Source organism: Pseudorca crassidens, chromosome 12, assembly GCF_039906515.1.
Source record: "Pseudorca crassidens isolate mPseCra1 chromosome 12, mPseCra1.hap1, whole genome shotgun sequence".
NCBI lineage: Eukaryota > Metazoa > Chordata > Mammalia > Artiodactyla > Delphinidae > Pseudorca > Pseudorca crassidens.
This window is the reverse complement of record NC_090307.1, coordinates 58,620,152-58,647,258: the sequence shown is the minus strand read 5'-3', so window position 1 is coordinate 58,647,258 and position 27,107 is coordinate 58,620,152. Positions and strand designations below refer to the sequence as shown.

At 37.8% G+C, this 27,107-nt stretch overlaps 1 protein-coding gene across 1 annotated transcript in view; it reads left to right on the top strand.

Moving 5' to 3' along the window:
* Positions 1–27,107, top strand: part of DLGAP1 (DLG associated protein 1) — a 1,249,429-nt gene that overhangs the window by 372,228 nt on the left and 850,094 nt on the right. The window contains exon 3 of the mRNA XM_067699609.1: positions 9,135–9,373. The gene's annotated coding sequence lies outside the window, so the exon portion shown is untranslated. The remainder of the gene's footprint in view (positions 1–9,134; positions 9,374–27,107) is intronic.

The window sequence follows — 27,107 nt, the reverse complement described above, 5'->3', positions numbered from 1 at the left end:
TAAGAAAAGAGAGAAAAAAAAGAGAGAAAAAAAAAAAAAGAAAAGAGACCTCTGAGCCCTTGAACTACAAGAATAGAAAGCAGACAGAAATTTCCTTAAGTTGCCCACTCAGGCCATTTCTCATGGAAAAAGAAGCATAAGCTCAGAAGTTAGAACCAAGAGTCCAGAGGACAGAGCTGACTGATTACAAGAATCACTCTCAGGAAGTAAAATTTGCTCCCTGGCCCAGAGCCAGGGCAATTGGAAACACGGATCTGTCTAGATTTCATAATCGCTATGGTCTAGTGTCCGTTACATGCCTTCCCAAATCCTTTTGAATGAATTGTCTCTTTCAGTACTCCCGTTTCTGTCTCATCTTTGTTATATTTTGCCAATCCAGGCCTAAGCCTTAAAAACTCTTTGTTATCTTCTGGTTTTGCACTTTTATAAGTCCTGAAAGACCACACGGGACAGCCAGCTACCCTGCTGAAGAGAACAATGTAGCGGCCTAGTGGAGAGGGCGAGACCCCAAGACTACATTGAGGGAGAGAGGCCCAGCCATCCCATTGCTACAGCTGAGCCCTGTCTTCTAGAACCAACCACATCAGGCCACCAGACATATCAGTGAAGCCACCTTGGACATTCCAGCCCAACCAGCAGTAAATGCTGCTACCTGGGGGTCCTCAAATAAGAAGAGCAAAAAGTCCATCCAGGTGAACCAACCATAGCCACACCAGAGGATTTTGAAGGAAATAGAATGGTGGTTATTTTAAGATAATAGGCATTAGAGTGCCTTATTATGAACCAATAAAACGATGTGTTTTGGAAACACATGTAGTGATTACATAACACCCGTGATCCCCAACAGATTGCTGCCTTTAGTGGACCCACCCAGATAGTGGATTCACCATAACATTTCAAGCCTACCCCCTGAATGCCTCAAACCTACAGAAATTGAAACGTCAATCATAATTTTTTAGAAGGATGCAAAGTATAAAAAATGTGGGTTTTTACTGTGGTTTTTTAAAAATTTTATTTTTTATTTATAGTTGATTCACAATGTTGTATTAATTTGTGCTGTACAACAAAGTGACTAAGTTATACTCATATATATATTCTTTTTCATATTCTTTTCCATTATGGTTTATCGCAGGATATTGACATACTTCCCTGTGCTATGCAGTAAGACCTTGTTGTTTATCCATTCTATTTATACCAGTTTGCATCTGTGAATCCCAAACTCCCAATCCATCCCTCTCCCACCCTCCTCCCCCTTGACAACTACCAGTCTATTCTCTGTTCCTGATTCTGTTTCATAATTAGGTTCATTTGTGTCATCTTTTAGATCCCACATATAAGTGACATCATATGGTATTTCTCTTTCTCTGTCTGACTCACTTCACTTACTATGGTAATCTCTAGGTCCATCCATGTTGCTGCCAATGGCATTATTTCATTCTTTTTATGGCTGAGTAGTATTCCTACTGTGGATTATTAAATATTGAGTCTATAAGCACATCATTCCATTTTTTCCCAGCAGTACTTTAAATCCTCACCTCTGGGGCTATTGGCACCTATTGAATATAAAAAAAGTTCCTATAGGGCTTCCCTGGTGGCGCAGTGGTTGAGAGTCCGCCTGCCAATGCAGAGGACACGGGTTCGTGCCCCGGTCCGGGAAGATCCCACATGCCGCGGAGCGGCTGGGCCCGTGAGCCGTGGCCGCTGAGCCTGTGCGTCCGGAGCCTGTGCTCCGCAACGGGAGAGGCCACAACAGTGAGAGGCCCGCGTACCGCAAAAAAAAAAAAAAAAAAAAAAAAAAAATTCCTATAATTATACATAATCATGAATTGGAATAAGACCTGTCATTGGTATTTTTTTTTGGTTTTCTTTTTTTATTTTGTTGTTGGTTATCCCATCATGGATGACTAATTTGAAAGAGAATTTTTAAAGCATAATGACAAAGAGACTGATAGAAATAGTAATAGTACTGTTAGCAATACAGCCATATGTCTTCAAAGAGTTATGAAAACTAAGTAAATAAATTACTTAGTGTTTCATAAATATTATCTACAAAAGAACCCCAAAATATCATTAAAATGTATAAAATAGTTGACTACATCAAAGTAAAAATCTTCTGCACAGCAAAGGAAATCGTTAACAAAGTGAAATGGCAACATACTGAATGGGAGAAAAAATTTGCAAATTGTATACCTGATGAGTGGTTAATATCCAAAATATACAGAGAACTTATATAACTCAATAGCCAAAAATATCCAATTAAAAATGGGCAGAGGATCTGAAGAAGACATACACATGGCTTATAGGTACATGAAAAGATACTCAACATCACTAATCATCAGGGAAATGCAAATCAAAATCACAAAGGGGTATTACGTCACACCTGTTAGAATGGCTCTTATCACAAAGATAAGAAATAAGTGTCAATGAGGTTGTGGAGAAAAGGGAACTCTTGTGCGCTGTTGATGGGAATGTAAATTTGTGCCGCTACTATGGAGAACAGAGTACAGTGCTTCCTCAGTAAATTAAGAATAGAACTACCGTATGAGCCAGCAATTCCACTTCAAGGTATTTATGTGAAGAAAACAAAAATACTAATTTGAAAAGAAATATGCACCCACATGTTCATTCCAGTATTATTATTTACAATATCAAAGACATGGAAACAACCTCAGTGTGCATCAATAGGTGAATGGATAAGAAGATGTGGCATACATATACAAGGGAATACTATTCAGCCATAAAAAATGAAATATTGCCATTTGTGACAGCATGGATGGAACTTGAGAGTATTATGCTAAGTGAAATAGGTCAGACAGAGAAAGACAAATACTATATGATCTGATTTATATTTAGAATTTAATAAGCAAACTAAAACAAGCCATAGATACTGATAGAAGAATGGTGGTTGCCAGAAGCAGGGGATAGGAGGTGGGCAAAATGGGTGAAGGGGGTCAAAATGTCCAACCCAGTTAGAAAATAAGTAAATCATAGGGATACAACATGCAGCATGGTGACTATAGTTAATAATCCTGTATTGCATATTTGAAAGTTGCTAAGAGAGTAGATCTTATAAGACCTCACCACGAGGAAAAAAAATTTATTTTTTAACTATGTATGGTGACAGATGTTAACTAGACTAATTGTGGTGATCATTTCACAATATATACACATATTGAATCGTTATGTTGTACACCTGAAACTAATGTAATGTTATATGTCAATTTTATCTCAATACAAATTTTTACATAAAGTATATAGAAATATTTGATGTTTCTTATTTTGATGAACTGGCAATAAAATGGGTTCTATTCCATTCTGAATCATAGATATACAGGCACACATTAAATGAATCAAGCTCAAGAATAATTTTGAAGTACCCGAAGTATGCCAAGCGGAATCTATCAAAATATTCAAAATTAAGTATAAAGATATTCAAATGTGTCTCAAAAATTAATGTCTGTTGTGTCGGGACAAAGGCAAAAGCTTTGGAATACTTGCGTTCAGTGTCACATTTAAACACAAGGTTAGAGATGCTGAACTTTTGGCAGGTTCTTTAGTAAATTTGCCATTAAGTAATGACAAAAATCACGTTTGTGAATGGAATAAATACAGTGATAGATAAAGTGCTTTCATCAAAAAATAAAGTTTATTTTAAAATTCTAGATATGGCAGAAACCAAAGAAATGATTGCTATCTTAAGTGTGGCCATGTACGTTCATTAACAACTGTTTTGCAGATATGAGTGAATAAAGAATTCCATGAAGACTTTTTTCATTCAACCATTGAAAATAGCTATGATTAGAGATTTCTAAATAATTTGACAGCTCCATCCCAACTAGTAACATAGAATAAACGTGATAAACTGAGTTAAGCGCTGACACTAAAGATGTATTTGGTCTTAGGCTAAGAAAACCTGTTGCAGGCATTTAAGTTGTTACAACAGAAGCAAATTATATTCTGTGTTGAACACATAAGGAATTTTTTGTCCCATTAGTTATATACAGTTTTTTAGGAAAAGTATTTTTTCATCAGTTAAAATTTTCATCTGCATTAAGGGTAGACCTCCAAATTCTTGACTGTTTGTGAAGAGATAGGGAATGTTTAAAAAACATTTTAATGTTTAAAAATGTTTAAAAACCTGCTCTTTCAGACTGAATTATGTTGACTCTCAGAAAATATAGAGTGTTTTATCTGGTGATTAGAACTTTACCTTTCTCTGGAAGAAATATTTAATCAGTAAGGTTTTTATGCAGGAATTTGCAAATTAATTTTGTACAAATAATGGCTCATTCGAAAAGTCTGAATGGATGAGGATTAGTCAGGATGGGTTAGATGAAGCTGTGGTGATAAATAATCCCCCATATTCTTTGACTTGCAAAACATGAGTCTGTGTCCTACTCAGTTTGGCTAGAACCCAAGTCCACAACAGTGGCCTTCATTTTATTTTTTATTTTTTTGCTTTGAAGACGTATCTTTTAGTAGGTGAGCAGAGACCATTAGAGAGGAAAGTACCTATGCGGTGCCTTCCACAGTGCCAGAGGGTATTCAGCACTGGCATTCCAAGGCTGGTGAAAATGACTTTCTTTCTTTCTCTCTCTCTCTCTCTCTCTCTGTGTATGTGTGTGATTTTTTTTTTAATTGAAGTATAGTTGATTTACAATGCTGTGTTAGTTTCAGGTGTACAGCACAGTGATTCAGTTACATTGTTATTCAGATTCTTTTCCCATATAGGTTATTACAAGATATTGAGTATAGTTCCCTGTGCTATACAGCAGGTACTTGTTGATTATCTATTTTATATATAGTGATGTGTATCTGTTAATCCCAAATTTCTCATTTATCCCTCCTCCCCACCTTTCCCCTTTGGTGACCACAAGTTTGTTTTCTATGTCCGGGAGTCTGTTTCTATTTTGTAAATAAGTTCATTTGTATCATTTTTTTAGATTCCACATACAAACGATAGCATATGGTATTTATATTTCTCTGTCTGACTTCATTTAGTATGATAATCTCTAGGTCCATCTATGTTACTGCAAATGGCATTATTTCATTCTTTTTATGGCTGAGTAGTATTCCATTGTGTGTGTGTGTGTGTATATATATATGTATATATATACGTATATATATACATATGTATATACCACATCTTCTTTATCCATTCATCTGTAAATGGACATTTCGGTTGCTTCCATGTCTTGACTATTGTAAATAGTGCTGTTTTAGAACCTGATGGGATGGATTGCCACTATCAAAGCACTGCCATTTGCCATGGCAGGGGCAAGAAAATATAAGGCATTGGGCACTGACCCTTAAAGCTTCCACCAGGAAGTGACGCACATCATTCCATTCACCAAAGCAAGTCACATGGTGAATTTCAAGAAGGCAGTGAAGTGCAAGCTTACTGTGAGCCAGGAATCACGAGAACTAGAATACTGTTAGCTTCCTAACAACACCATAACTTCTTTACAAGTTAAGTTTGCTTAAGTATGAAGTCAAAAAGCATGTAAGCATTACATAAGTCAAGTACACCTACCTCCTTGATCAAATTGATATCTTGTCTAATCTGCTTATGAAATTTTTTGAAGAGTTTGCTAAAAACCACTGGAATTATTATAAAAAGACACTTGAAATATTTGGAAAAAGTTCTTGATAAACATTTTTCTCAGTCAGAAGGCACTGGTGAGTGGAGAATGAATCCTTTTCTTACGATGTGTGGGCAAAGTACTGATATAACTACATTCATTCATTCTGTAGATTACTTCAGTTGACAATTTGAAATAAAAGTCTAACAAAGGTCACGTATCTTCTCAGGAGCTAACGCTCAGTATCCAACTATGTTAGAGAAAAAATTAATTATTTTGCTTTCTGATCCCATATGCAAAGTTTTGATTCTTTATTTAACATAAAAACTTTAAAAAGCAAAAGTATTTTATTCAGGAACCTCATCTTCACCTTATGCTAAACCACATGTGCCTTTATCACTGACTAATCAAAAACATTATCATTTTTTCTCACTGAGTAACGTAATTTTTGATGTGCAGTTTTGCAAATTGACTAGATTTAGCATTACTTATATAGTCTTTAACATAAAAGCTTGGTTTTAATCATATTTGCATTTATAATCCCTCTACTTAGGGCAAGTGAGATCATTTTAAATGCATGGCAGTGATACAAGATTATTTTAAATACATGTATTTTAATACAGGGTAACAAAGTATAGAGTAAGCAAAAGTATATGTGGGACACATACATACAGCCCAAAACTGTGGAAGAGTTATGCAAATGCTGATGTTTAGAAAGCAGTAATATAATCAATGGGTTATAAATAATTGTTTGAATTAAAATAGAAAAATAATTGGCTTAAGTTTGTTCTGAGTTAAAAGTTATCTTACTTTCTTTGGCACTTTTAATCATGAATACATTTTGGAAGTGCTGAAGATTTAAAAGTACTACCTCCAATTTAAAAAACCTGATTTTCTAAGGCTACTTATTAATAAACTTTCAAAGATCTGAAAAAAATGTATTGTGAAAAATAATTTACATAAAGTTATTTGAATATATACATATTGTTGCCTTTTTAGTATAAAATATTTGCAATTATATAAATAAGTAAAGCATTTTCGGACCCACAGTGATAGTTACACTGTGACATTTTTCGCCCCCCTCCAAATGGCTTTTTGAGTATGTGTAAGAATAGCAAACATTTCTTACCAAATAATTTACTGCTGTGGAAGTTTACTCTTAACCACAACTGGCTTAAGATAGGACAGGGAACTGCTTGGGTGAGGCAATTTTAGAGATGTCGAAAAGCCATCTAACTGCCATGAAACTTTACCAAAAACTTCACTTTCTTTGGTTTATGGTGTGAATTCTTATTAAAACCTAAGTAATCCTAAAAAGGACATAATAGTCTCAGCTGTTAGTTATTGTTTGTGATTTCAAGTCTGAAAACAAACTTTGATTAGGAAGGAGTAAGGGCTGATATTTTAATGGAATATTTGAGAGAAAAGTGAGGAATGTGAGGATGAGGAGGAACATAGATTAAAAAGTTCAAAATTTCATGACTTTATTCAGGGCTGTGGCCCTAACAGTTAATCTCAAATCAGTAGCTAATGATATGCCACCAACCCCTTGCAGATACTCGAGGATCCAAACCCAGAACCTACGCTAATTATTAAAGAAAATGCAGATCACAACTACAGTGAGGTATCACCTCACACCGGTCGGAATGGCCATCCTCAAAAAATCTACAAACTGTAAATGCTGGAGAGGGTGTGGAGAAAAGGGAACCCTCTTACACCGTTGGTGGGAATGTAAATTGGTGCAGCCACTATGGAGAACAGTATGGAGGTTCCTTAAACTAAAAATAGAGTTGCTGGGCTTCCCTGGTGGCGCAGCGGTTGAGAGTCCGCCTGCCGATGCAGGGGACACGGGTTCGTGCCCCGGTTCGGGAAGATCCCACATGCCACGGAGCGGCTGGGCCCGTGAGCCATGGCCGCTGAGCCTGCGCGTCCGGAGCCTGTGCTCCGCAACGGGAGAGGCCACAATGGTGAGAGGCCTGCGTACCGCAAAAAAAAAAAAAAAAAAATAGAGTTGCTATATGATTCAGCAATCCCAATCCTGGGCGTATATCTAGAAAAAATGAAAACTCTAATTCGAAAAGATACACTGGCATCTTTTTTTAAAAATAGATTTTCAGTTTCATGTATTCATGTACCTCATAGTTTGTTCAGGAAGATTTTTAAATAACAATTCAGGTAAATCCTAACAAAGCATGCGTTACTCCATCAAACAATTTCCAGTGAACTCCTATTTTGATACCAGTTGGTGATCATTGTTTTGTATGGGTATATTGTGTCTTTTAATTTAGAAATGTTTCCATTTGGTATTGCCTTGGTTGAACAGTATTTCATTTCTGTGGAAAGTCTAGTGGAGCCTTGAAAGTCCTCAGCTCAGTTTTTGGATTATTTTTTACTTTGTTTTTGTTTAGCTATCTCTGATTTTTTTCCTCTCCAACTAAACTTTCAATAGTTCAGATGTGTAATATATTTTATTTTATTATTTTTTTACTTTTTGCGGTACGTGGGCCTCTCACTGTTATGGCCTCTCCCGTTGCGGAGCACAGGCTCCAGACGCGCAGGCTCAGTGGCCATGGTTCACGGGCCTAGCCGCTCCGTGGCATGTGGGATCTTCCTGGACCGGGGCGCGAACCGGTGTCCCCTGCACCGGCAGGTGGACTCTCAACCACTGCGCCACCAGGGAAGCCCGTGTAATATATTTTAAATTACAAATCTAATCATGTCCTACAATGTCCTAGAAATGGTAAGTGATTCATTTTGTCCAGAAGCAATATCACCATGAAATCAGAATCTTCTTTTGTTTATTCCTGGGTTCTAAGGACACTAATAAAAAAGCTAGAGTTTTCCAAGCAGCAATAATCATGGAAGGAGGGTTTTTCTTCACGGTTATTTATACACAAAGTTTTCTATTTCTCTTATATATTATTATGACTTTATGAAATATCACAACCACAATTTGAATTTTAGACAGAAATTTCAAAGAGTATTTTTGAGGGTATGAAAAGTAAAACTTTTAGTTGTTTGGGTGGTTTAGTTGTTTCCTATTTTCAAATTTCTCCTTTATCCCCAGAGAAAACCCCAAACAAAACTCTAATGATTTCTTTTTCTTATATCAGTGTCGGTGTTCTATTACTAACCTACACAGTTCAAGTGATTAAAAAAAAACAGCAAACTTCTAAGGACATACCAGCTACTTCCAAGTTGCCTTGCTCTCAGATGAGTGCGAAACTGACCATTCACTTGAGCTTCTATGATGGTGGAACCACACAAGCCAGGAAACTAGGATCAGGAGCTGAGGCCATAGGATGGAGGCTGTATAATAGCTTCCCTGTACCTTTAGCTACGCAATCCGAAGGAAGGCTTTGAAAGTGCTGAGGGTTTGATGCCAAAGAAGAAACCCTTTCAGATGCATTTACCAAATGTTAGCTTAACATTCTCGGTGTGGTTTTCTGTTCATTAAATTACGTCATAAAAATTCCCATGATCTCATTCATTTCAGTCGTTGGGTAGAAGAAAACCCGAATAAACTACTAACTTGTCATTCACTTCTTTCAGCAGACAGAAACTCAGTTGGAAAGTGCAGACACAAGGTGAGCTACTGGAATATATAGAGGCCGGATGGGTTAGGAGCCGTAATGGAGACACGCATGACCTTCCTCGTGTGAGAGAGAAGACTGGCTGGGAGACAAACAACAGGGAAAAGCAAGAATGAAGGACTCTTGGCAGTGATCCAAGTAACAACCTAGGCTAGAGACGAGAAAATCAGCTCCTCTAGACAGAACAAGGAATGATAGGTAAGTGCTGGGAGTCAACCAGTGCTTCCAATGACAGGTTGGTATAGGAGAGTCAGGTGTTATAAACAGGGCCAGGGACCGAGCAGGTATGAGAGAGAATCCAAGCAGAAAAGTATAAAATAAACTTTGTAAAAAATGCAGCAGTTTGCAATTGTGTATTGAGAAGCATATCTGATTTGTACTTAAAGTTTTTGGTTTTTGTTTTGAGTGCTTGCTCTGATGGGGCATATAAAGCTGTTTATAGATAAAAATAGAAAACATAGCTATCTGCTTTTAAATCAGTAAAGGCACTTTTATGAAATCAAAAACAGCTGATAAAATTGCCATGCAAAATAAATCGCGAACGAATTGCAAGAAACAGCACTTACTTGAATGGTTCCATCAATTTCATGGGGGTGATCCTAACGCACAATTTGGCTAGCCAAGCTGTTAAAAAAGGAAATTCAGCTGAGTAAATTTGAAGATCTAGCTGGCTTTATCGAGCAATTCATGAATCCGGCAGCATCCCATCCAGTGAATAGAAGGGTGCTCCAAGGGGTTGTACAAAATGGAAGTTTTTTGTAGGCGGAAGGAGGGTGGGGCATGGAAGATATTAGCAAAATAAAGGATCTTTCAGGCCAGAAGTCACCTTCTTTGGGGAGAAGGGTGAGTGTCTTTCACCACACAGATTACTTCTCCTTTCTTTGGAGAGGGTCCATGTGGTGCTGACCGGAAAATTCCACACTGCCTACATTAAGATCACATTCCTGGGGAAGGTTGAAACTACAGTGAGGTCAGGTATTAAATCTAAGTTTAGTTTCATAGGTTTTAGCACAAGTGATGCCATCTTAGGCCTGTGGTTTTCTCCTTAACAAAGCTTAAATAAACTTTGATAAATACTCCCATGTAGGCAGCATATGACTCAAGGGGTTACAAAACAAAGAGAAAATAGCATATCCAAATTAAGGAATTTAAGGTTTGGGGATAATTGCAGTTTTCAAGATAATGATTAACAACAGTATACTCCCTGGCAATAACTGTTGCTAAGAAAACCCTGTGCTGGGACTTTCCTGAGACTCCACCAGCCAATGCAGGGGACACGGGTTCAAGCCCTGGTCCGGAAAGATTCCACATGCCGTGGAGCAACTAAGCCCATGCACCACAACTACTGAGCCTGCACTCTAGGGCCCGCGAGCCACAAGTGCTGAGCCCGCATGCCACAAGTGCTGAGCCCGTGTGCCACAACTACTGAAGCCCACGCGCCTAGAGCCCATGCTCCGCAACAATAGAAGCCACAGCAATGAGAGGCCCGCGTACTGCAACGAAGACCCAACACAGCCAAAAATAAATAAAATAAATAAATAATTTTATTTAAAAAAAGAAAGAAAACTGTGCTGTTGCTGGTGGTCACTAAGAGAGGAGGAAGGACAAGGCAGGGAGAATCACTCTATCAGTTTGCTTTTTTTTTCTGTTAATGAAGTAAAATTTAATAGCTGTCGTATCATCAAAGCTACGTTAATGCAATTGTAAAGAATTACAGTTTTTTTTCAAGTGAAAAATTTATTGGATAGCATTTATAGAGTGCAAACGATATGCCACATATGATTCTATCATCTTATGCTCTGTGCTGTCTTATGCTCTGGGAACCCAGATGAAAGCTTGTCAGACCACAGTTCAAGTTCCCATAGGTGTTTATTCACATGCATCTTGAGGAAAATTTGTACGGAGAACCTAACCTAGCTACAAAACCTCAGACCACATCAACGTTTTTGAAAGGTACAGAACCACAGAGACAATTTACCATGGAGGAATGTGTAAAAAGAAAGGAATTTTCCAACGATTGCCATTTAGCCAGTAACGGCAAACATGTTTGGATTTCCTTGGTTCCTTTGCAGAGTCGCTCCACTGGGTACAACTGCCCTCATGGCAGTGGCAGTGGTGGGGAATCAAATTTCCAATGGTCCCCCCGCTTCACCTCTTGGAGGCAACAACATTAAGACACAGGATAGTCAAGGCTCAGCTCATTTTCCCCTACTGGGCTGGTTCTCTGGTCTTTTCAGTAATGGTGACACCATCCACCTTTGCACAGAATCCAGAAACTCAGAACTTAGCACAGACTGTCCTCAGGCTTTAACATCGCATTGTAATCAACCTGTACATACTGTTGACTCAAGCTAATTAATATCCTAATCATGCATCCCCTTTGTTTGATCCCCCTGCCATATGACAACCTTTATTTTCCCAATCTGGACCAGACCATGGCTTCTTTCAACCTCCAGGCTTGACTGCCTTCAAAATGTCTGCTTCTTAAAGATTACCAGAGTAATCTTATAAAACTGCAAATATTCTTCTGATTGTCTTGCTTAAAATGCAACATAGTTCCTTGGTGTCTACGAGTCAAGTCTCAATGTCTCAACTCCTTAGCAATATCTAAGGCCTAACTTAATCAGACTCCTTCTTATTTCTTCAGTTGTATCCCCAAGTTCTTTATGCTCCAAAACTAACAAATGACTTCTGTTTTCTTGTACGTATGTATTAGGTTTTATACTATGGGGAGTTGTCTCTGCCAGGACTTCTCTTATTCTTCATATCGGCCTTGCAAAGTCTTATTCACCCTCCACAATCCTTCAATTTCCTATTCAAATGTGTCTTCCTCTCTGAGCCCCTCCCTACCTCAAAACAAAACAAAACAAAAGAATGTTCACTTTTTTCCTTGTCCACTTCCCTGCCTTTTATATACCTTTGTTAGGACACATATTTTTAGATTTTTTTTTTTTTTTTTGGATTGCTTCTTTCTACCGTAGTGTGAAAACATACCTAATCTTAGTACTTGCAGTATTTTAAACACTCATATGCGTGAAGTTCTCAGCATCTGCTTATGGAATTGAAGATTTGTCTTAGAGCTCACAAGAGAAAAAAAGGGTCATTACTGACAGCTGAAATGCAGGGAGTTATAAAAGAGTTCAGTATATCCTGGGAATGGTGGTTAGTTTTGTGTAACTGGAGCATATGGTCATATGTAATAGGAAGTGGTGGTATTTGTCGAGGACAGATTATAAAAGATCTCATATGAGAAATGTAGACGGCTCTTGAAATAATCTAGAAATAATCTGGAATAATCTTGCAATAATCCAGAGCCTGATTTTAGCAGTGGCAGATTGGAGGGAATTTCCTAGACATTTCTGGGAATAGTGTCCATATTGGATGTGTGACATGAAGGAGAGTGAATAATGGGAGATCCCTCTGTGGTTTCAGCTTGAGAAACTGGGTAGGTTGTGACACCATTATTTGGGATAAAGAATACAGAAGGCTGACCAAAATTAGGAGATAGTCTTGTTTTTTTCCCCAGATAGGGGATTTCAGATATTTGAAGTATAGAGCATAAAGTATTATCTGCATAAAATTGAGTATTATAGAGTATTATCTGCCTAAAATTGAAGGTTGAGTATGTTCGGACCTTACTGTTCCTGAGACAGTTTCAGTCCAGAATGGCACCAAGATGAAATTCCCTGAATACCAGGAGGAATTTCGAAGAGGGGTAGCATATTGCCACCTCTGCCCGAATATCACCCTTCTCTGCCTTCTTGAAAAATGTCAAAATAAACAAACAATATATATTTTGGTTTTGACAGCAGAAAAAAAGTCTCTCTTTGTGCACCTCCAGAACGCCTAAAAAAACGGTAAGAACTTTATGTCTGGGCTAAGGCTTGAACTTAATATGAGAAATAATGGAATGAACATGCTTTCGTGAATACATCTGGGAATCCCGTCAAATAGAGTCCTTGTTACCAAATACTTCACTAAAGTATATAAACACCAAACAACATCATGAACATTCAGGTCCCAGACAAGTGCCTTTATTTTAGTTAAAGGCCAATCTGATAAGTTAATTCTGAATAATATTGTGCGGACAAGGCTTCAACTGTTTGTTCATGATATCACTTTCCAGAAAGTTTACTTGGTGAGATTGTTTATAAAAACCATGCTTCTTTGTAAAGTGTGACTCACTTTTAAGTGCCCAAGACAAAGGAAATAATGTCTGAGGTATCACAAAAGGGTAGATCTCAATGCAAGGCAAGGAGCAAAAGCCCATTTGTATGTGACATATTTATATGTAAAAAAGACCTCTTTGTCTGAGAGGAATGTAATCGCTCTTGTATATGCCTTTATATCATACACAACGAATTTAATCTTTCCATGAGCATTTACTGACAACTTTATTAGCAATGGAAAATACAAGATGAACAAATCTCTACCATCTTGGCTAACTGGTCGCTGTGTTTTCAACTTTTTCTTATGTAGTATGGATTCTAGTTTCTGTACCATTCTGCTTGTCCTACTCTGGACATATTCCATTTTCTTATCAGTCAACTTGAAATATAACTAGCAGATTGAATTTTAACCCTTCAGCCATTGACTGAGATAAGCTATGAATACTAAAAGGGTCAATTCTCCAGATCAAAGAGCTATTATGTCTGCTAATGAAATTTTATCTTACATTAAATTTTAAGGTTGGCATGCCTACTTTGGCTTCACATTGAGCTGATATTAAGCTTGTCTCATTTTTAAAAAATAAACTGTCAGTAAAAGTTCCCCATCTGCTTACTCAAGTGATCTTTTAAAATTTTAAGAAAAAACATTCTAACAAGAGGCCCTAAGATTTATTCCTATTGTTTCATGTTGTTGTAGCTCATTGTCTGAGCATGCCAGGACTTAGGAGTAGTTCATCGGTCCTCTGATGCAGCGCCTATCCTAACAGAATTGTGGCTTTGGAGACTTAACCAGCTTGGCTTCTTTATTCAGTGCAGTGACAAAATCCAGTTGTAAAAACGACATGGGAGAACCCTGTTCTATGTAACTATAGAGTTTTCTGCCTGTCATCTTCAGTGACTGATAAATTGCATTCATCAACACTTTTCCGGATAATATTGTTCAGTTAAATATGATTTCAACTAATCGAACTATAATATAGGCCACAGTTTTCAATCTTGTCCACAGGCTATGAGTGATGTACTGAAGGGGAGCAGACTATGCCACCCCAAAATAAGCCACTTTGGCATGTTGATTATTTTTTATTCTTTATTTTTGAAATTTTATTGGAGTATAGTTGATTGACAATGTTTTGTTAGTTTCAGGTGTACAGTAAAGTGACTCGGTTATGCATATACATATATTCATCCTTTTTCAGATTCTTTCCTCATGTAGGTTATCACAGAATATTGAGTAGAGTTCCCTGTGTGTATATGTTAATCCCAAGCTCCTGATTTATCCCTCCCTGCCACATTTCCCCTTTGGTAACCATAAGCTTCTTTTTGATATCTGTAAGTCTGTTTCTCTTTTGTAAATAAGTTCATTCATATCATCTTTTTAAAAATTAGATTCCACATATGAGTGATATTATATGATATTTGTCTTTGTCTGACTTACTTATGAAAGTATGAAAATGTCTAGGTCCATCCACGTTGCTGCAAATGGCATTATTTTGCTCTTTTTTATGGCTGAGTAATATTCCATCGATTATTTTAAAGTTACTTAAGAAACAACCAGTGCAAGATGGACACGCTGACTTCCTTTGCCCCTCCCTGGAAGCATGAAATAAATCTCCCACGTGAAGGGTATCCTCCCTATACCAGGAGGTAGAAGGCATCCTTCTCACCAGAGATAGGGAATTTAGGGCCAAGAAAGTTGTATAAAAACACATTGTTACTTCTTCACTAACTTGGTACCCCAAGCTCAAACCCCTTTTACTTGTCAATGCCTCACAGATTTATTTTTTCCTTGTCTAAAAGGTATAAAAGCTGCCTGCTTGGGTCACTTTTTTTAGTCTCATTTTATAGATTCTGTACATACAAAATTAAATTTGTTTTTCTCCTGCTAATCTGTCTTACATCAACTTAGTTATTAGACCAGCCAAAGAACCTAGAAGGAAGGAAGAAAAGTTTTCCTCCCCTACAGTCCTTACATGAATTACTGAAAATTAAGGTACCTTCCCAGTATTTGTAAGTTTCTTTTGATCTAGTCAATAATCCTATCTTATTACATGTTAGTCCATGAGAATTTACGCCTTATGCCTGTATATTTGTTTATACTGATGATCAACTTCTTAAGTGACTTATTAAATCATCTTTTTCACAGTCCATTGTAGAATTTTCTTGGGGACCGATGTGAAATTTGGCAATATTTAATATCACAACTTTTTTTTTATCCCCTTTTGAAAAAACACTGTGGTGACATTAGTAAATGTAAAGTCACCCAACACTTCTCTCTATATCCAGGATTTTTTTTAAAACAAAGATTACTGACACTATGTCTTCAATTGTATCTGAAAGTTCCCTTAGCATATTTTATTTTAACACATTTTAAGTATCTAAGGATGACTTACTGTATCTCATCTTCATTAGACTTCAGCTCTCACTTAATAAAGTTTTAAAAACTTTTCTGTGTTGCAGACCTTTCTCTTTGATTAAAAAATATTAGTAACGACAGAAAGGACACTGAAAATAAGACAAGTAGTTTGGTAACATTATGCCATCTACCTAAATGATTGTGCTTAGGCCGTCTTTGGTCTTATTCCAATTTTTCTGTTTCCCTGATACTAAAATCATAAAAATGGAGTCTGGACCATGCTTTCATAGATCCTTGGTTCTGTGCTTCACTTCATAGCATTTAAAATTGTAATTTTCAAAATCTGAGCTCAGCAGAAAGCCCGCTTTGAAACTCATTTTGTTTCTTTAGAAGCTTTGCTCTGTCAATTCAGAATAATTTTTGACTGTACTAATGTTAGAATGTTTCATCCCCAATGAATATTAGTTCACTGAAGAGTTTCTCACTATTAGATCATATCTATTTTTCTCCAGGTATTTTGGAAATGAGGGAGTCATGTTTGATTACAGTCATCTTTCCTACCTTTATAATTACTTCTTATGTCATTTTTACTTACAGTTCATTCCAAATTTTGCTTATTGTTTGATTTTTCCAAGCTAACCCATATACATGGTAAAAATTAGATAGTATTAAAGAATTTATAACATTTCATCTCATGCCCCACCATTTCCAATCCTGCTACTGACAAGCAGGAATTCTGTAAATTTCTTCTAGTGTCTCTTCTGGTGGTTCTACCTGTAACTATTAATAATATAAAAACATTTCTCGATTTATTAAACAAAATTTTGATTCTCCTACAAATGAGTAAGAGTTAGTTAAAATTCAAATACCCCCACCTAGCTGTCTCATAATATTCTTAATTTTATTAGTTATATTATTACAGGCATACCTTGTTTTATTGGGCTTCACTTTCTTGCACTTCACATGTACTGTGTTTTTTACAAAATGATGGTTGTGGCAGTACTGTTTCGAGCAAGTCTATTTATTCCATTTTCCAACCGTATTTGCTCACAGTGGGTCTATGTCATGTTTTAGTAATTCTCACAATATTTCAAACATTTTCATCGTTATGATATTTGCTTTATTGTGGTGGTTTGGAATCGAACTGCACTATTTCCAATGTATGCCTCTATTTTAGTTCAGTCATTGCTTGATTTTGTAATCGTGATCCATTAATTTCAGACAGTATCTCCTTCAGTTGATGGTACTAGCTCTCCTCACCTTCCTTATATCCACCTTCTAAATCCTGTCAGGTATAGCTTTATCTTTACAAAGGAAATACCAATGGTACACATATATATAGTTATATATAGTTATATATATGTAGTTATATATATAGTTATATATTGTATAAGTTGATTCTTGAAACTCAGTAAATAGCATGTAATGACAGTTATGTAACTACTGCTCAAGAAAGAACACTCTGGTCTAGGATACCATTTTAATCTCTTCATGTCCAATGTCACATACCCAGGACCTCTTGAGAAGAATGCTGCTTAAATCCCAAACAAATGTACTTTTTATATACTTCTTAAGTTGCCTGAAATCATGCCTTATTTTATTTTGTTTCATAAATTCACCATGGACTTTTAGTATAGTTCTTTTTTTTTTTTTTTAGAATTTTTCATTTTCCCTACATTTTTGTGGCTGAGAGAATAAATATATGCATTCTTCAATATAACACTAAGAATATCCAGTTACCTATTATTTCATCTGTTAATTGGAATGTATCCCATTCTTTTAAAAGATATCCTTCTTGGAGTTCATTGTCTTAGGGATCTAATTTGAACCAATTCCTTTCTAGGCTTTTTACAAGCAAGTCATTCCAGTGTTTGTTTCACTGCATTCCTAACGCAATTGCAGTGCTTCTCTTCCTTGATCTTTACCCTTGTTTTGTGGAGGACAACCTCAAGAAATTTCCTGAGAAAGGGGACATCAAAAGTGAACAGTAGGGAGAGTCCTTAAAAAACTAGAAAAAGAGTTACCATATTATCCAGAGATCCCACTTCTGGGCATAGGTCTGGAGAAAACTATAATTTGAAAGGACACATGCACTCCAATGTTCATATCAGCACTGTTTACAATAGCCAAGACATGGAAACAACCTAAGTGTCCGTAGACAGATGAATGGATAAATAAGATGTGGTATATATACACAATGGAATATTACTCAGCCATAAAAAAGAATGAAATAATGCCACTTGCAGCAATGTGGATGACCCTAGAGATTATCCAACTAAGTGAAATAAGTCAGACAAAGACAAATATCATATGATACTGCTTATATGTGGAATTTTAAAAAAATGATAGAAATGTAGTCATTTACAAAACAGAAATAGACTCACAGACATAGAAAACAAACTTATGGTTACCAAAGGGGAGCGGGGGAGGGATAAATTAGGAGCTTGGGATTAACAGATACATACTACTATATGTAAACTAGATAAACAACGAGGACCTACTATATAGCACAGGGAACTATACTCAGTATCTTATAATAACCTATAATGGAAAAGAATCTAAAAAAGAAGATATATACATATATATGTAGAACTGAATCACTTTGCTGTACACCTGAAACTAACACAACATTGTAAATCGACTATATTTCAAAAAAAAATTTAAGTGCCAATATAAAATAAAAATTTAAAAAAAAACTTTAAAAAAGTGAACTGTCATTGTAGCTTACATTATCTTTATTTTATACCACAATTGAGTAACAGATTGATCGGGTATAGGGCTATATGTTAATTGTTTATAAATCTACCATCAGCGGGATTTTGCTTGTTTTATAAGTTTGATATCCTCTCTCTTTCTCTGCCTCTGTCTTTCTCAGACTTAAATTTGTTTATTCTTAGTGTTATGAGATTTCACAAGAATGTATATCTGTGTGGATTCTTTTTAGCACCCATCTTTCTATGAATTGTACGGATCCTTTTTATTCGTATGTTTTAACCAAACCCAATAGTTTATGGTGTTTCTTATCTTTCTCTTCACTGTTTTTGGTGTTGCCATTTTCATTTTCATACACTATAATTGACTTTGGTGTAAAATTCTTTGAGTTTTGACAAAAGTGTAAACAAGACAAGATACTAAATGGTTCCGTTATCCCCAAATATTCCCTGTGCTGCCTCTTTGCAGGCAACTCCTCCCCCTCTCCTCAATTCCTGGCAACTTCTGATGTGTTCACATTTCCTACAGATGTGTCAGGTAAATAGAATCATCCAATATGTAGAGTTTGAATCTAGCTTCTCTCACTTAGTTTAACGTCATTGGGATTCATTTGTGTTGCGTGTATCACGAGTTCATTCTATTACTGAGCGCTATTCCTCTGTATGGATGTACCACAGTTTGCTTATCCTTTCACCAGCTAAAGAACATTGGTTTATTTTTATTTTGGACAATTATGAATATAGCCAATAAGCATTCACATATTAGCTATTGTGTGAACATAGGTTTTCATTTTATTTGGATAAATACTTAGGATGAGGGTTGCTCCGTACATGGCAAGTATACATTTGAATATATAAGAAACCACTACACACTTTTCTGAAGTGCTGTAACATTTTGCATTTCAACCAGCCACGCATGAAAGTTCTACTTGTTCCACATCCTCATTATCATTTGGTATTGGGCATTGTTCTTGGTCCTTGGCATTTTGGTGGTATTACGTTGTGTTTTTAATTTTCATTTCCCTTATGAATAATGATATTGAAATTTTATTTATGGCCGAATTTACCATCTGTATATCTTCTTTAGTGAAGGGTCTGTTCAAATATTTTATACAGTTTGTAATCGGGTTGTTTCTTTCCTTATTGAGTTTTAAGTGTTCGGCAGGCATTTTAGATACAGTTCCTTGGTCAGATATGTGATGTGCAAAAAATCTTTCTAGGCTCTGTCTTTTGTCTTCATTCACATGACAGTGTTGTTTACAGAGCAAAAGTTTTAAACTTTGATGAAGTAAAGTGTGTGTGTGTGTGTGTGTGTGTGTGTATGGATTGTGCTTTTGGTGTCATAACTAAGAATTCTTCACATAACTCCAGGTCCCAAAGACTTTCTCGTCTGTTTTTGTCTAGAATTTTTATAGTTTTAGGTTTTATAGTTAATTTTGTGATTCATTTTGAGTTCATTGTTACATGTGGTGTGAAGCATATAACAAACTTTTGAGGGTTTGGTTTTTTGTTTGTTTTTTTGCGTGTGAACATCTACATTAAGTCCTTTAACAGGACTCATTTGGGAGTCAATTCTCTACTCTCTTCTTTAAGGGTTGCCATTTTAGAAGGACAGTGCCATTCTTAGTCTAAGACATGTTTCTTTTTTTCTCCAGAGAATACTTTCTTCTTTTACCAACAGTGTTTTAAGATTTTATGATGATATAACCTAGTTTGAGACTTTCTATTCAATGTACTTGTTGGGGACATCAATACAAATGATATCTCAACCAAGTAATGTTGGCAGATGTCATGGATTCCAGGAAGCTCTGGGGGCCAACATATGCAAAAGTATTAGGAGCAAAGAAGGGAAGAGGCAACAAACAAGGGAGATGAAAATAAGACGGATGGTTAACGTGGCACTTGGAGCAGCTGTGCTAGACAATAAACTGCCCAGAAGAAAACACCTAGGCTCTTCTCAAAAGAATTGGACCACATTCTATAGGAGAAGTCAAGCAGCTTACCTGCATGTTAGTGACGTAGGAACCATTACTCTTTAGTCCAGAATTTTGCAGAGCGGGGGAAGGTGTCGTGCAGAACCCAATCAAATGGTTATTTCCTGACTGTCGTAAGCTCTAGTCATCTGGGGATCTGGCGAATGTGGGGTGGTGAGAGAACAACAGGTAAATGTAGTAGAATAACTGGGCAGCAGTAAGGACCAGCTGTGCTTAGTGGTCTTCAGCATCTTCAGAGATGGGGCAGCATGGCTGTGTGTCCATCTCTGGACTCACACATCTGCCTAGTGTGGGTACAGAGTAGGTGGAAGGTGGGAGTTTTGCCCAGTGCCATTACGTATACTAACTTATGAAATCTCACAATCATCCACTCCATCATCTCCTTAGTTCTCATCACAAAGCTTTCGCTCCAGTTATGACCCAATCCCCATTTCAGGATTTCCTCAAAGCCAGTGCTTTTCAAACACAAGGACCTAGAACTCTCCACGAATGAATAGCCCTCTTATCTGTCCATGCCTTTTGTGGCCTCGTCCCTCACTTGATTATCTTCTTATGTCATGGATCCCCTTCTGGAGAGAAAGGAAAAGAATATGGTCAATAACCACTGCCTCCGAGGTGAAGACACCTACTAGACATGTCTAGCTGGACCAGCCAATGGAAAACTCTTTAAGACCATGTCTCCAGCAATGTTTGAAACACACCAGCAATCATGTAGAAGAGCAAGGTCCTGGAAGAAGCCAGCTCCGTCCCCAACCTGCCAAAGGCACCAGGGTTGACAGACTGATTATCTGAGGAGGGGCCGCTCAAAGACAAGTGGCCTCAAATAGGTCACTGATGCCTGAGTGCCATTTGAGGAATACTAAAAGCAGAAATAGATGAGAGGCTAGATGGTGTCCCAGGATACGTGGCCTCCTTTGCACTCTGGCAGACCACTTGACCTCTAATATGTAGATGACTAAACCCTTGACCCTTGATTCTCTTTCTCAACTTCTATAAAGAGACTGTTGTCTGGAGCTGGACTGCAAAATATTTGCTGTTGGTCTCTGGGGAGATGAGTACTGAAAATGAGTAAACATTTAAAAACTCTTCTAGAAATGTAACATTGCTGTGACCTTTGAGCACATTTTGTATTTTATGAATGTATTGGTTCTCGACAGATTAGGATTTTTAAAAATTAAATCTGGTCTTTCTGAATTTCTGCTCCAGGGAACATAATACACATAAAAAATTAGTGCATTTCTCAGGCTATTGTAAATGTGAAATAATGCTCTTTTGTACTTTCTCAAAGAATATTTTTTAATTTTAATATTCCCACCCTCACCCCCTCCCAAAAAAAGGCAAAAAAAGGAAAAAATATTCTGCCAAAATGACAGACTCTTTAAAAATAACCAAATCTGTTTCATTGTTTCCTTAAGCTAAAGTATGACTGCCAGTCAGAAATGGTCTTCCCTCTGGCTGGTGTCATGTTTCAGTCCTACCAGGATCCTGTCAGGAGTGAGAAGGTCTTCAAAACTCCCCCGTTTCTTCGTTTTATTCTTCCAATTCTCCATTTTCTATTTCCCTGCATTTTCCTGTTATTGATTTCAAGAGCAAGCAAGTTGAATATTTTGCAGGACTTTATTTAAACAGAAGCAGCGCTGGGGACTTCTCTGGTGGTCCAGTGGTTAAGACTCTGCACTTCCACTGCAGGGGGCACGGTTTGATCCCTGGTTGGGGAACTAAGATCCTGCATGCCGCGAGGCATGGCAGATAGGCAGATAGGCAGATAGATAGAGAGAGAGATAGATGATAAATTGATAGATAGTTAGATAGAAACAACCCTAAAGAATGTTACTTTCTAAAAATTTGATTTCGCTCTTCTTTTGTTACTGCCGTCCACAATATCTGATTTTTATTTAGTGTCCCTCGTTGTTGACCAAAACATTCCAGTGGCTCGCTGTTGCCAGCTCCATGAAAGCTCACTGCATCTTGCTCACAGAAGCTGAGTTGGTGGCCTTCCTTGCACTGTGCTGAGTGTGTGTGTGCACTTTGGCACCTCCACAACTCGACCCTCTTGTTTCCCAGGGGTGTGAAGCGTTGAGCACAGACTCAAAGGTGTTGTTATGTTGTGAAATCAAATTTGAAGAGCTGAGCCTTGAAACAGAAAATATTCACACTTCTCCCTGAAATCTCTTTCCGAATACCTACACAGTATCAGGAAGTCCAAGATGAGAGCTGTGCTGACGTCTACATTCTACTACCTCTAATGAGGTGGTAATTTTTGTGACCACCTCATTATTCTTCACTTGACTGTTATCAACTGGAAAAAAAAAAAAAAGAAAAAGAATTGGCTGAAATATCAGGAGACTCTGTTTTAATTTCACACCAGTGAAGAGCAGAAATCTATGACGCTCATTCCAGACTTGATAGGAACAGGTGTCTGAGTTTCAAAACTAAATAGTCAAGGGGACAGGAAAGCAGCATAAGGGATGGGATACTCTTTACAAGTGTAATACACTTACTTCATTGGTCTTTTTAAGCAGAACCTTTTCCATGGGGAAAAATTCCTCCATTTATCACAGGAATAATTAAGTGAAAATTACCAAATTTCCAGTAAACTAGCAACATTTATCTAGCACCTACTTCATATAGATTATCATCTTAGCACTCAGAGGGAGGTTTCCCTACTAAATTTAATTACTCCTTTTTATTTTTTAACAGTGATAAAATATACTTTTATTTACTTCGTTGAGTCAGAGGGTCGTAAAAAAAATTATTGCTAGAGTAGATACCAGGCAAACAGAACGGTGCTTTAGAAATCCAGTTACCTTGGAGTTTATTTAACTAAGAGAAAAAGATCATAATGTTTTCATGCAATACGTACTTCGTTCTTTAACAATTGTGACAAATAACAGAAGGAATTAAGGAATGCTGGGTTTTTTTGTTGTTTTTTTTTTTGCGGTACGCGGGCCTCTCACTGTTGTGGCCTCTCCCGTTGAGGAGCACAGGTTCCGGACGCGCAGGCTCAGCGGCCATGGCTCACGGGCCCAGCCGCTCCGCGGCATGTGGGATCCTCCCGGGCCAGGGCACGAACCCACGTCCCCTGCATCGGCAGGCAGACTCTCAACCACTGCGCCACCAGGGAAGCCCAGGAATGCTGTTTTTGTAATCCATACAAAACACCAACATTTTGGGTTATACATAATTTAAAGAAATGTCCCAAACACTTTTCAAAATACTGCAGTAGCCAATACATAGAGGCATGCCTTGGGTGGCCATAGGAATGCAGTTTAGAAAATAAAGAAAAAATCACACTGGAACTACTCAATTTCTTCAAAATCACTGAGGAACAAAAGCAACAATGAACTTCCATACTGATTTTACATAACTTCCATCAGTACCTTGACTTAAATCCAACAGCAAAAGTTAAGACTCTCCTCCTCTATTTTTGGTCAACAACTGCATGGTAAACTTAGATGACTTTTCCTCCGGATTTTACCTGGGAGTGGCCTTTAAAATTTTTTATTTAAAAGAGGGCAGTTTGGGGGCTTCCCTGGTGGCGCAGTGGTTGGGAGTCCGCCTGCCGATGCAGGGGGCACAGGTTCGTGCCCCGGTCCGGGAAGATCCCACATGCCGCGGAGCGGCTGGGCCCGTGAGCCATGGCCGCTGAGCCTGCGCGTCCGGAGCCTGTGCTCCGCAACGGGAGAGGCCACAACAGTGAGAGGCCCGCGTACCGCAAAAAAAAAAGGCAGTTTGGCACTTTTATACTGATGTCACCAATGTTAATATTTCTTGGGATCTCAGAAAGATTCATATTCTTTACAGCTGATTCAGCACAGGCTGGAGCTCCTGCTAAGCCAGCCTCAGATTTCTCCAGTTTATTTTGTGCATCAATTTGTGTAACAATCTCATTCACGTTGGTCTCCAGTACCATTCCCCCCATCACCATTTCTGCAAGAATATTGTGAACCTTGTCTACATGGAAAATTAAATCCAGTTCACAGCCTGTGCTCCGCAGCGGGAGAGGCCACAAGAGTGAGAGGCCCGTGAATCCCCCAAAAAATGAAATTCTTCAGATAAATTTAAAAATAGATATCAAAATGTGTGTGCTGAAAACTACAGAACATTGCTGAGAGAAACTAAAGACCTAAGTGAATGGAGAACCATATGGTGTTCATGTTAGGATGTCATTTATGCCCAAGCTGATCTTTAGATTCAAAGAGATCTTAATTGAAATCCCAGCAGTCTATTTTGTAGAAGCTGATACTCTGACTCTAAAATTCATATGGAAGAGCAAAATACCAAGAATATCAAAATAGCTTTTTAAAAAATGAACAAAGTTGAAGGATTTATACAACCTAAATTCAAGATTTATAGTAAAGCCATGGTAATCAAGGCAGTGCGGTATTGGCGTAAAGACAGACACACAGATCCATGTAACAGAATACAAAATCCAGAAATAAACCCACACATATATGGTCAATGCATTTTTGAAAACGTTGCAAAGGTAACGTGGTGGAGAGAGGATTGATTATTTTTTTAACAAATGGCACTGAAGCAAGTGCATATGTGTATGTAAAAAATACACTTTGATCCTCATACTATGTACAAAAACGAACTCAAAATGCATCATAGGTCTCAGTATAAAATCTAAAACTGTAAGAATTCTTGACTGAAACGAAGGGGGAAAACCTTTGTGACCTTCGTTTAAGCAAAGATTTCTTTTTGATATAAATTTATTTATTTAATTATTGGCTGCGTTAGGTCTTCGTTGCTGCTCGCGGGCTTTCTCTAGTTGCGGCGAGTGGGGGCTACCCTTCCTTGCAGTGTACGGGCTTCTCATTGCAGTGGCTTCTCTTGTTGTGGAGCACGGGCTCTAGGCGCTCCAGCTTCAGTAGGTGTGGCACATGGGCTCAGTAGTTGTGGCTCACGGGCTCTAGAGCACAGGCTCAGTAGTTGTGGCACACGGGCTTAGTTGCTCTGCGGCATGTGGGATCTTCCCGGATTGGCAGGGAAGCCAGTGTGTCCCCTGCACTGGCAGGCAGATTCTTAACCACTGTGCCACCAAGGAAGCCCAAGCAAAGATTTATTAGATCTAATATCAAGTGCATGATCCATAAATGAAAAAAATAATAAACTTTATTTCATAGAAATTAATGACTTCTCCTCTTGCAAAGACACTGTTTAGAATGAAAAGACAAGCCACAGTTTAGGAGAAAATATTTGCAAGTAACATATAAAGGACTAGTGCCCACAATATATAAAGAACTCTCGAAACTGAATAATAAAAAAACAGACAATTTAAAATAGGCAAAAAAAAAGGGCTTCCCTGTGGGCGCAGTGGTTGAGAGTCCGCCTGCCAATGCAGGGGATGCGGGTTTGTGCCCCGGCCTGGGAGGATCCCGCATGCCGCGGAGCGGCTGGGCCCGTGAGCCATGGCTGCTGGGCCTGCGCGTCCGGAGCCTGTGCTCCGCAACGGGAGAGGCCACAACAGTGAGAGGCCCGCGTACAGCAAAAAAAAAAACAAAAACAAAAAACAGAAAAAAAAAGGCAAAAATTTAAATATATGTTACTAAAGAAGATATTTGAATAGCAAATAAGCACATTAAAAATATGTTCAACATCTATAGATAAATGCAAATTAAAGCCACACCACAAGGGAATAACTCTACACATGGATTAGAATGCCTAAAACTAAAAAGATCGACCATACCAAGTATTAGTGAGGATGTGGAGGAATTTGAATTCTCATACACTTATGGTAGAAATGTAAAATGGTCCAAAAATGTTGGAAACAGTATGATGGTTTCTGGAAAATTAAAGACACACTTAACATATGATCAGTGATCAGTCTCCTGTATTTTTTTTTTTTTTTTTTTGTGGTACGTGGGCCTCTCACTGTTGTGGCCTCTCCTGTTGCAGAGCACAGGCTCCGGGCGCGCAGGCTTAGTGGCCATGGCTCACGGGCCCAGCCGCTCGCCGGCATGTGGGATCCTCCCGGACCGGGGCACGAACCTGCGTCCCCTGCATTGGCAGGTGGACTCTCAACGACTGTGCCACCAGGGAAGGCCTCTCCTGTATATTTATCCAGAGAACATGTTCATACAAAGCATATGTCCAAACAAAGACTTGCACATAAGTGTTCATAAAAGATTATTTTGTAATAGCCAAAAAGTGGAGAAAAATATACATCAAGATGAGAATGGATAACCAAATTGTGGTATGTACACACAATGGAACACTACTCAGGAATAAAAAGGAGTAAGTTAGCACTAACAGTAAAGACAACAGCACAGGTGACTCTCAGATACACTATAGTGAGTGAAATAAGCCAGAGGAAGAAAAATACATACTATATGCTTCCATTTCTACAAAATTTTAGAAATAATCTATTAGAACAGAAAGAGTGGGTTTGATAACTGGTAGGAGGGAGATTTTGGAGAGGACGCATATGTTCATTATCTTGATTATGGTGATGGTTTCCTGATGGTCTCACATACTGATATTCCACATACACACGCGTGTGCACAGACATACATATGTAAAAATTTACCAAATCGTGCAACTTAGCGTGCAGTTTATTGTATATTATATTTCAACAAAGCTGTTTAATATAACTGCATCATTTTCTTCCATCTTAAACATTGTATACAAATCAAATTTCCTTTTCCTTTCTAACTCAGGATAATTGTTTGGTATATTAACTGCATTTTTGAACCAAAGCGT